Source organism: Procambarus clarkii, chromosome 44 (genome assembly GCF_040958095.1).
Source record: "Procambarus clarkii isolate CNS0578487 chromosome 44, FALCON_Pclarkii_2.0, whole genome shotgun sequence".
NCBI classification, from domain to species: Eukaryota; Metazoa; Arthropoda; class Malacostraca; order Decapoda; family Cambaridae; genus Procambarus; species Procambarus clarkii.
In genome coordinates this window covers 9,317,024-9,327,023 of record NC_091193.1, presented here as the reverse complement: position 1 = coordinate 9,327,023, position 10,000 = coordinate 9,317,024, and the positions used below count along the sequence as shown (strand labels likewise).

Here is a 10,000-nt window from a genome sequence, read left to right as displayed (position 1 = left end):
GCCAATTAATTTTGTCTTTATTTCGGTTACTACCACAGATTAACTCAGCGTTTATGAGTATTGTGCTATCTCACTCGTGTCAGTTATGGTCGAGTTTAAGTATTGCGGATAATTGGCCGCTTCCGCCTTCCCCCAAAGTTTATGTTACCCTTCAATTGTTAGTCTAGTGTCAGTCGGTAGTTGTGTTCCACCGGCGGTTTTAAACTCCATGTAGTCTTTTGTATAATGACCTAGAGTATCGGAAGTCACACATGTGTTAAATGGCTAACATTTACTCGGTTTCCTGGCTGGTCATATCGGTAATTTAGAGGACAAGTTACTACTGCCTGGGGTAGAGAGTCTTCCTCACGTTGCGTAGTCTTACGTTGCGTAATCTTCCTCAAGTTGCGTAATCTTCCTCACGTTGCGTAATCTTCCTCACGTGTCTCGTAAATATGGATTACGACAAATCAAAGCGTGTGGAGCCCCTTGTTAAACGCTGATTTATAACCAGTATCATTTGCGCATTAGAAAATTATTACGTGAATCGTCTCCATTTATTACGTGCAATTCCCGCCATTTACTTAACAGTTCTCGCGGGTACAGAACACTTCGCACGGGTTGGTGGTATTTTGCAAAAAGAAATAAAATGCTTTATTATTCTGGCCGTCATCATGCAAACAAACATATATAAATCTTTTCATCACTGTAGTCCATTTAAGAAGAGAAACAGATGTGTACTTACCGTGTGTGTGTGTGTGTGTGTGAGGGAGAGGCGCCCCCGGGTGGGTGGGTGTAAGGCAGCCGAGTAACGAGGATAACTGCACTAAATTGGGTTGCGGTAAGTCAGTGTCGCAGGCTGCTCTGCCTGACTCAACAGTTGGCCACTTCCACCGCCCTCACAACACTCACAATTTATCTCGACATTTTTCCCCCAGTTTTCTGTTGCTCGAGTTGCTTTGGTTTGGAGTTTTATGCAGTATATATTTATGGTGTTTTTTTTTTTTTTGTCTTCCCCCCTTTTCAGAAGTTTTGTTTTGATTTAGAGATTATCAGATTTCTCTCACGGTAGTTCACTTGTTTAACACAGAGGCTTGCTTACGAGCGAATTATCTGGATCGCTACTGTAACTCACCAGCCAAAACACTAACGAACTGCTGAAGAGTATGTTGAAGTTTGTGGGAACCGCGATCACTGGCGGACAGATTACCGTGAGATACATCCGTGGTAATCAGCGGTCGATGGTGATTAGCGGCACAAAGAAAAGGTGGTGGTGGTTGTCAGCGGCGGGGGGCGCGCGTCAGGTACACACGGGCAGGTAGGTGTCGCGTGCTGCCTCCTTGCGCGGCGCGGGGCGACTGACGCGACGAGGGGTAGCGCGGAGGAGGTAGCGTGCCTCGCCGTCCACCGCGACCTAAGCCGAGCTACTGGAGGCTGGCGGCCGCTAATCTCACACTCACTGGCTGGCTGCTGCTGCTGCTGCCTGGGCCCGCCGCTCCGCCCCGCGCTACGCTCTACGCTCACTCACAACTCCCACATGTCAGCACCACGGTTACGGGATGAGCCACCCTCCTCCTCCACCCTCCCCTGCCCTTTCTAGCCCTGCTGCAGCGATCGATCACACACGCCTGCTAATGCTCTGCCATACTCCCGCGACCCGCTAACTCGTGCTGCCCCCTACACGCCCTCCCGCGTCCCCCCTGCCCCCTACGCGCCCTCCCGCGTCTCCCCTGCCCCCTACGCGCCCTCCCGCGACTCCCCTGCCCCCTACACCCCTCTCCCGGCCTCGCGCGCCATACCGCCACTGATCATAGAGCGACAAACCTCCGCTGAACCTGTGTCGAGTCACTGCTCATTAATCACGCCTGAGCGAAACAAGAGGACAAGCAGCCATGAAACATGTCCCTTAACGACCGGTCGCCGAGCCAGGCAGTCAGCCAGGCACGGAGGGATAGATAAAGAGCCAGAGGAGAGGGAGGGAGAGCCGGGGGAGGGTGAGAGTGGGAGGCAAAGAGAGTAAGTGAGAGAGAGAGAGAGGGTTGTGGCCGGCGCAGCTGTGATTTATCAACTCGTTTTCGCTGAATACATTAAGTTAATGGGGTCCCGTGTCTTCCATCTTAAAACCACACGACCTCGCAAATAAAATCTTCCCCCCGCGGAAGCTGCGGGCGCGGATTACACGGGGTCGGGGCCGTCAAGAACCCGCCAAATGAAAAGCAAACGCGACGAGAGGTCCTCATTTCCGCCGCGGACCCACTCCAGCGCACATCAGACGTGACAATTAGATTGGAGCGATTGGATCCGGGGCTATTAGTGAAGCCCGTCCAGGCGTTGGAACAGAGGGAGGGAGGAATGGGAGGGTGGGAATGGGGTAAGGCCGATGGCTGGCTGATATTACGCTTGTAGCGAGGCGAGGCAAGGTGCGCACCAAGGTGGATTTCATTATACTTGATGGGCTACTGGGGGGAGATATGGTCTTACCAGTGGTAGGGTGCTGCTGCGGGGCGAGTCTACCTCACCAGTGGTGGGGCGAGGGAGAGCCTACCTCACCAGAGGTGGGGCGAGAGAGAGTCTACCTCACCAGTGGTGGGGCGAGGGAGAGTTTACCTCACCAGTGGTGGGGCGAGGGAGAGTTTACCTCACCAGTGGTGGGGCGAGGGAGAGTTTACCTCACCAGTGGTGGGGCGAGGGAGAGTTTACCTCACCAGTGGTGGAACGAGGGAAAGTCTACCTCACCAGTGGTGGGGCGAGGGAAAGTCTACCTCACCAGTGGTGGGGCGAGGGAGAGCCTACCTCACCAGTATTGGGGCGAGGGAGAGTGAGCCCCCGCCAGTGGTGGAGTAGAGCATCAGGAGTGGAGCCTCGTATCATGTAATTTAAGGGAGGTGAGGAGGAAAGAGGCATATTGCTTGCTCTGGTGGGCTTCACCAGCCCCTGAGGCGTGGAGGGTGAACCAGTGAGGTGTGGGCGTGGTGCGTTTAACGGGCGACTTGAGGCAGCATACGTGGAACAGGGCTGTGGGCGTGGTGCGATTAATGGAGAGGTGAGTGGGTGGTCGACAGTCTTCCCCCCCTTCCATCTCATCCTCCTCTTCCATCTCCTATTACTCTTGTTCCAACCCCCCACCTCCCTCCCTCCCTCTCTCTCTCACCCTACACCACCACAGCGCTGTTTAAAGGACTAATGTATTATTGACTTTGTGAGTGGTGCAGGGGTTAACAGTCCCAGTGATTTAATGCCTAACAGTTTGTCCTGACTGAGCGGCGAGACGCCGGCCTCCAAGTGGCTGGTGGTTCCTCATGTGTTCCCAGTGGGGGTTGTTGGGGTTGGGGTGGTTCCCAGTGGGGGTTGTTGGGGTTGAGGTGGTTCCCAGTGGGGGTTGTTGGGGTTGGGGTGGTTCCCAGTGGGGGTTGTTGGGGTTGAGGTGGTTCCCAGTGGGGGTTGTTGGGGTTGGGGTGGTTCCCAGTGGGGGTTGTTGGGGTTGAGGTGGTTCCCAGTGGGGGTTGTTGGGGTTGGGGTGGTTCCCAGTGGGGGTTGTTGGGGTTGAGGTGGTTCCCAGTGGGGGTTGTTGGGGTTGAGGTGGTTCCCAGTGGGGGTTGTTGGGGTTGGGGTGGTTCCCAGTGGGGGTTGTTGGGGTTGAGGTGGTTCCCAGTGGGGGTTGTTGGGGTTGAGGTGGTTCCCAGTGGGGGTTGTTGGGGTTGGGGTGGTTCCCAGTGGGGGTTGTTGGGGTTGAGGTGGTTCCCAGTGGGGGTTGTTGGGGTTGAGGTGGTTCCCAGTGGGGGTTGTTGGGGTTGGGGTGGTTCCCAGTGGGGGTTGTTGGGGTTGAGGTGGTTCCCAGTGGGGGTTGTTGGGGTTGAGGTGGTTCCCAGTGGGGGTTGTTGGGGTTGAGGTGGTTCCCAGTGGGGTTGTTGGGGTTGGGGTGGTTCCCAGTGGGGTTGTTGGGGTTGAGGTGGTTCCCAGTGGGGGTTGTTGGGGTTGGGGTGGTTCCCAGTGGGGTTGTTGATGTTGGGGTGTGGTTCCCAGTGGGGGTTGTTGGGGTTGGGGTGGTTCCCAGTGGGGGTTGTTGGGGTTGGGGTGGTTCCCAGTGGGGGTTGTTGGGGTTGGGGTGGTTCCCAGTGGGGGTTGTTGGGGTTGAGGTGGTTCCCAGTGGGGGTTGTTGGGGTTGGGGTGGTTCCCAGTGGGGGTTGTTGGGGTTGAGGTGGTTCCCAGTGGGGGTTGTTGGGGTTGAGGTGGTTCCCAGTGGGGGTTGTTGGGGTTGGGGTGGTTCCCAGTGGGGGTTGTTGGGGTTGAGGTGGTTCCCAGTGGGGGTTGTTGGGGTTGGGGGTGGTTCCCAGTGGGGGTTGTTGGGGTTGAGGTGGTTCCCAGTGGGGGTTGTTGGGGTTGGGGTGGTTCCCAGTGGGGGTTGTTGGGGTTGAGGTGGTTCCCAGTGGGGGTTGTTGGGGTTGGGGTGGTTCCCAGTGGGGGTTGTTGGGGTTGAGGTGGTTCCCAGTGGGGGTTGTTGGGGTTGAGGTGGTTCCCAGTGGGGGTTGTTGGGGTTGGGGTGGTTCCCAGTGGGGGTTGTTGGGGTTGGGGGTGGTTCCCAGTGGGGGTTGTTGGGGTTGAGGTGGTTCCCAGTGGGGGTTGTTGGGGTTGGGGTGGTTCCCAGTGGGGGTTGTTGGGGTTGAGGTGGTTCCCAGTGGGGGTTGTTGGGGTTGGGGTGGTTCCCAGTGGGGGTTGTTGGGGTTGAGGTGGTTCCCAGTGGGGGTTGTTGGGGTTGAGGTGGTTCCCAGTGGGGGTTGTTGGGGTTGGGGTGGTTCCCAGTGGGGGTTGTTGGGGTTGGGGGTGGTTCCCAGTGGGGGTTGTTGGGGTTGAGGTGGTTCCCAGTGGGGGTTGTTGGGCTTGAGGTGGTTCCCAGTGGGGGTTGTTGGGGTTGGGGTGGTTCCCAGTGGGGTTGTTGGGGTTGGGGTGGTTCCCAGTGGGGTTGTTGATGTTGGGGTGGTTCCCAGTGGGGTTGTTGATGTTGGGGGTGGTTCCCAGTGGGGTTGTTGGGGTTGGGGTGGTTCCCAATGGGGTTACTGATGTTGGGGGTGGTTCCCAGTGGGGTTGTTGGGGTTGGGGTGGTTCCCAGTGGGGTTGTTGATGTTGGGGGTGGTTCCCAGTGGGGTTGTTGGGGTTGGGGTGTGGTTCCCAGTGGGGGTTGTTGGGGTTGGGGTGGTTCCCAGTGGGGTTGTTGATGCTGGGGGTGGTTCCCAGTGGTGGTTGTTGGGGTTGGGGTGGTTCCCAGTGGGGTTGTTGATGTTGGGGGTGGTTCCCAGTGGGGTTGTTGGGGGTGGTTCCCAGTGGGGTTATTGGGGTTCGGGGTGGTTCCCAGTGGGGTTGTTGATGTTGGGGTGGTTCCCAGTGGGGTTGTTAGGGTTGGGGTGGTTCCCAGTGGGGTTGTTGGGGGTGGGTTCCCAGTGGGGTTGTTGGGGTTGGGGGTGGTTCTCAGTGGGGTTTTTGGGGTTGGGGTGGTTCTCAGTGGGGTTTTTGGGGTAGGGGTGGTTCCCAGTGGGGGTTTTGGGGTTGGGGTGGTTCCCAGTGGGGTTGATGGGGTTGGGTAAGTTGTCCGGGTCTTCCACCTTCATGTTGTTTATTGGAGTGCTAAACATGTCCTCATACTGCTTTTTTAGGATTTCACAAATTTTTTTGTCATCCTCCGTGTATGAACCTTCACTCGTACGAATAGGTCCAATACTGGCAGTGGTTTTTGATTTTAATTTCGCTTATGTGAAGAAATATTTTGTTTTTTTCTCTATTTCCTGAATTGTTTTCTGTCCTAGCTGTCTTTCTTCAATCTAATATGAGTGTTTCAATTTCTGCTCGATTTCTTCAATCTCCCTGTGTAAATTATTCCTTCTTTGTAGGGGAAAGTCGTGTCTGTTTAAGCATTTCCGTTACTTTTTTCTTTCTTTTATAGTGTCGTCTGCGTTCTCCTATGTTGGACCTCTTTCTGGCTTTCCTCAAAGGAACATGTCTCATACTTATTATTATTAACATCTTTATTGACAAAATTAATTACAATTTTGCCTAATCTGAGGATTTTGATAGTCTTATTAAATTGAGGTTAATGCTAGTATTCACTGTCACGCAGGACAGAGGGTCATACATAAGACAATAGGTCTAAACTGTAGGCTGAAGCACATATATATCACGGTTACAATCAATGTTTTAATGTGTGGATATGTGAAAACAACTTTCTATTATACAGACTTGATATGCTTCTGAAGTCAGTTTTTCTCTTCCTTCTGTAGGACTTGTATTACCTAGAACAGTTCCCCATGGAATGTTTGTAAGTTCCCTGTTTATTATCTCCCGGTCTATCCTTTTATTATTAAAATTGAATTTACTGAATAATCCATCTCGCTTTATCAACGTTTTAGGTCTATTCTGAGTATTGATGGTCGTTTGCACTTCAATGAGCTTGTGATCTGAGTATGTGGTATCTGTTATCGTAATGTCCCCGATTATGTCTTCATTGTTCGTAAAGACCAGATCTAGAATATTTTCATTTCTCGTTAGCTCTGATATCTGCTGGTTGAGTGAAAATTTGTCACAGCATCTAAGCAGTTCTTTAATCTGTGGTTGGTTATGTCCCGATAGATTTCCTGGTATAATATTATTGTTTGCTATTCTCCATCTTAGACTAGGCAAGTTGAAGTCACCTAGGAAGATAATATCAGGTATCGGGTTCGCCAAATTTTCAAGGCTATTCTCTATTTTGTTTATCTGTTCTGCGAATTCCCCAGCCGTTGCGTCATGGCGGTTTGTATATTAGAATAATAATTTTTTTATTTTGTCTAGGGAGGGCAGGGCATCACCTAGATGCTATGGGGTGTAACACACACTATAACGCCCAAATCAGATCCATAATGGAGCGTTCGCCGCTAACTTGTCATTGTTGAACAAACCACACACTAGAAAGTGAAGGGACGACGACGTTTCGGTCCGTCCTGGACCATTCTCAAGTCGATTGTGAGAATGGTCCAGAATAGTCTCACCAGAATGGTGAGAATGGTCGACTCACAATCAACTTCAGAATGGTCCAGGACGGACCGAAACGTCGTCGTCCCTTCACTTTCTAGTGTGTCGTTTGGTCAACATATTTCAGCCACGTTATTGTGACTCCTCGTCTGCAACTTGTCATTCCTCTTCACAGTCTTATCTTCAGCTGTCGAACAGAATTCAAGATAGCGCCGAACATCCAGTGAGATTCAGACCGAATGCCGTCGAGTGTATGTGGAACACGCAGGCTCCTCAGCCCCGAGATGCGGCTTGTTGTGTGTGTGTGTGTGTGTGTGTGTGTGTGTGTGTGTGTGTGTGTGTGTGTGTGTGTGCGCGCGTGTGCGTGCGCGCGTGCGTGTCATTAATATACAGTAAGACACAAGGAGTAGCGTGTCAGGGAGCCACTCAAGCGCACAGCTACCCGAGACTATGCTGTATATAATGATATATAATGATATATAAATAGTCATTTGTCAAATTGCTTTGGGTTGGAGAGCCGCTCGTGTTGCTAGTGAGCGTCTGTCTCAGAGGAGCCCCGGTCCACGCCGGCCCAAATACACCAAAATTAAATATAAATATGTACATTAACACGAATTAGGTTGCAAAAATATGTCATCTATTTTATATTGTTATTTTTGTCCAGACTCCTCGTTATGGTGAGGATAATTTGTGAGAATTATTCATGTTGATAATGTTTTTTTTTATATATTGAGATTCGTGAGTTTAAATAGTCTCCTGGTGGACGTTTTTGGCACTATATATTGACGTGTACACTTTCACTGGTGTCTATGCAGGCGATGAGTCACAATAACGTGGCTGAAGTATGTTGACCAGACCACACACTAGAAATTGAAGGGACGACGACGTTTCGGTCCGTCCTGGATCATTCTCAAGTCGATTGTCAATCGACTTGAGAATGGTCCAGGACGGACCGAAACGTCGTCGTCCCTTCAATTTCAAGTGTGTGGTCTGGTCAACACTGGTGTCTATGTTATGGCTTGAATATTATCTGTTGTTCCCGCCTGAGGGCGTCTTCCATAGTTATTTTGGGATATTTGTTGTGTTGTCTGACAAGGTTCGCTTCACTGGATGAGCGACGGTGATCGTAGCCACAAATGTGGTCCACCGGAGTGTATTATAGATTACTAGGAGGGAACCTGGCGGCGCCCGGGGTCACGTCTCTACTCACTCACACCATTCCCTTTTTCACTCGTCTTCTCCAATCCCTCATTTAACCTATTAGTTCACATCCCCTCTTTTCCCCACATCCCTCACTCCCCCACCACCTTTATCCCCTCTATACGTCCCTTTCCCTCCACCTCAGGTCCTGCCCCCCCCCCCTCCTCTTCCCCCTTCTCTCAGACAATATATTATTATGATTTTTTTTTATTTTATTAACACATTAGGTACATCTGCATTTGTGCAGCTGCCCTAGACTATATGAAGGGGAGTACAGAGTGTGTCAAAAAGCTAGCGACGTGGTGCTTAAAATTCCCCATCACACAGGAAGGTTAGTCATACAGAAGAACGTGATAAACAGTCTGCACTGGCAGACACTGGCTGCATAATGAGGATATCATCAACACAAGAGTGAATAAGGCAGCAGTGATACTAAAAGTCCCAATCTCGCAGGATGGATAGTCATACAGGGCCATATGTTCAGTAGTCTGCACTGGCAAATTTTGGGTGCAATATGAGGATATCTTCAAGAACACGAGAGTGAATAAAGTAATTGCAAAGCTCCAGGTACCTCATGCCAACGGGTCTGAATGATCTAATAAATAGGCATTCGGTGATGTAATGTGGGAGATCATGCCGCAGTTCCTGCTCGCAGAGTTTGCACCTGGAGTGCTCAGGATTGGGAGATCCGTCACCTGTAGCCACCTGCCACAGGTAACGGTAACCCAACCTGATCCTGGCAACCAATGTGTCGCACAGTCTAGTGGACGTTTTGTGCTGTCCATAGATATAGGTTTCAGATCTGAACAAATCATAGCTTTTTTATACTGATGCTTTCAGGTCGTTGGGAGTCAGTAATTTCTTTCCTATCAGACCTGAGTGTTTGGACCAATACAGTTTTGACAGCAGAGATGGGGATACCTAGATCTAATTCAACTTCATCTTTGTTACACGCTAATTTGGCTGCAATGTCTGTCTCATTATAATAGGTTATATTAATGTGTGAAGGTATCCATACAAAGGAGATTCGAGACCTTTTACTCTGAGCAGCAATTAGGTCAATAATAATTGGTAGTATGAGGTTCTTGCTGTCGATCTTCCAGGAGAAGATTTCGTTTGCTTGATTTTTTTATTAATACATGAGGTAAATCTGCATTAAGCCAACATTCTTGGTCATGGAAGGGGCGGGGAGGACTATATGATAATCTTGGAAGTGGCGGTGGAGGTCACATGATAGTCTCGAGGGGACGGGGGAGGGGGGGAGGACATGATAGTCTTGGAGGAGGCTGGGAAGGGGTAAGGGATTCAGGGACACAAGAGAGGTTTAATATTACACAACTTTAAACTGACCGTGTCAGTCTTCAGCAGGGTAATCGCTCATCTCAGGAGAGACAACCTCAGGCACTTGTTTAAAAGCCTCATCAATTGTTTGGGCGTTTATACTGTGTTGTGTACACTCGACCTTGTCCCAGTGAGGGAGGAGGAGTATAGTGTAGTTGTTTGGCTCTATATGTCTTCACCTTCTATAGCTGTAATGCCCGGATAGAGCCTCAGCTCTTGGACACCACCTTTCCAGATGTCGGTTATCTAATCCAATGACCACCAGCCAACATTTACTTTTATAATTGACACAAATTATAAATTTTTATAATTTTATAACGGATTACTGACTCCCAAAGGCCTGAAAACACCAGTATAAAAAGCTATGATTAGTTCAGATCTGAAACCTATGTTTATGGGCAGCACAAAACGTCCACTAGACTGTGCGACACAGTGGTTGCCAGGATCAGGTTGGGTTACCGTTACCTGTGGCAGGTGGCTG

General features: G+C 50.6%; 1 protein-coding gene across 1 annotated transcript in view; it reads right to left on the bottom strand.

The window, feature by feature from the left end:
* Window positions 1-1,516, bottom strand: part of LOC123752912 (homeobox protein HOX3) — a 174,507-nt gene extending 172,991 nt beyond the window's left edge. The window contains exon 1 of the mRNA XM_069300637.1: window positions 725-1,516. The gene's annotated coding sequence lies outside the window, so the exon portion shown is untranslated. The remainder of the gene's footprint in view (window positions 1-724) is intronic.
* Between the last annotated feature and the right edge of the window lie 8,484 nt (window positions 1,517-10,000).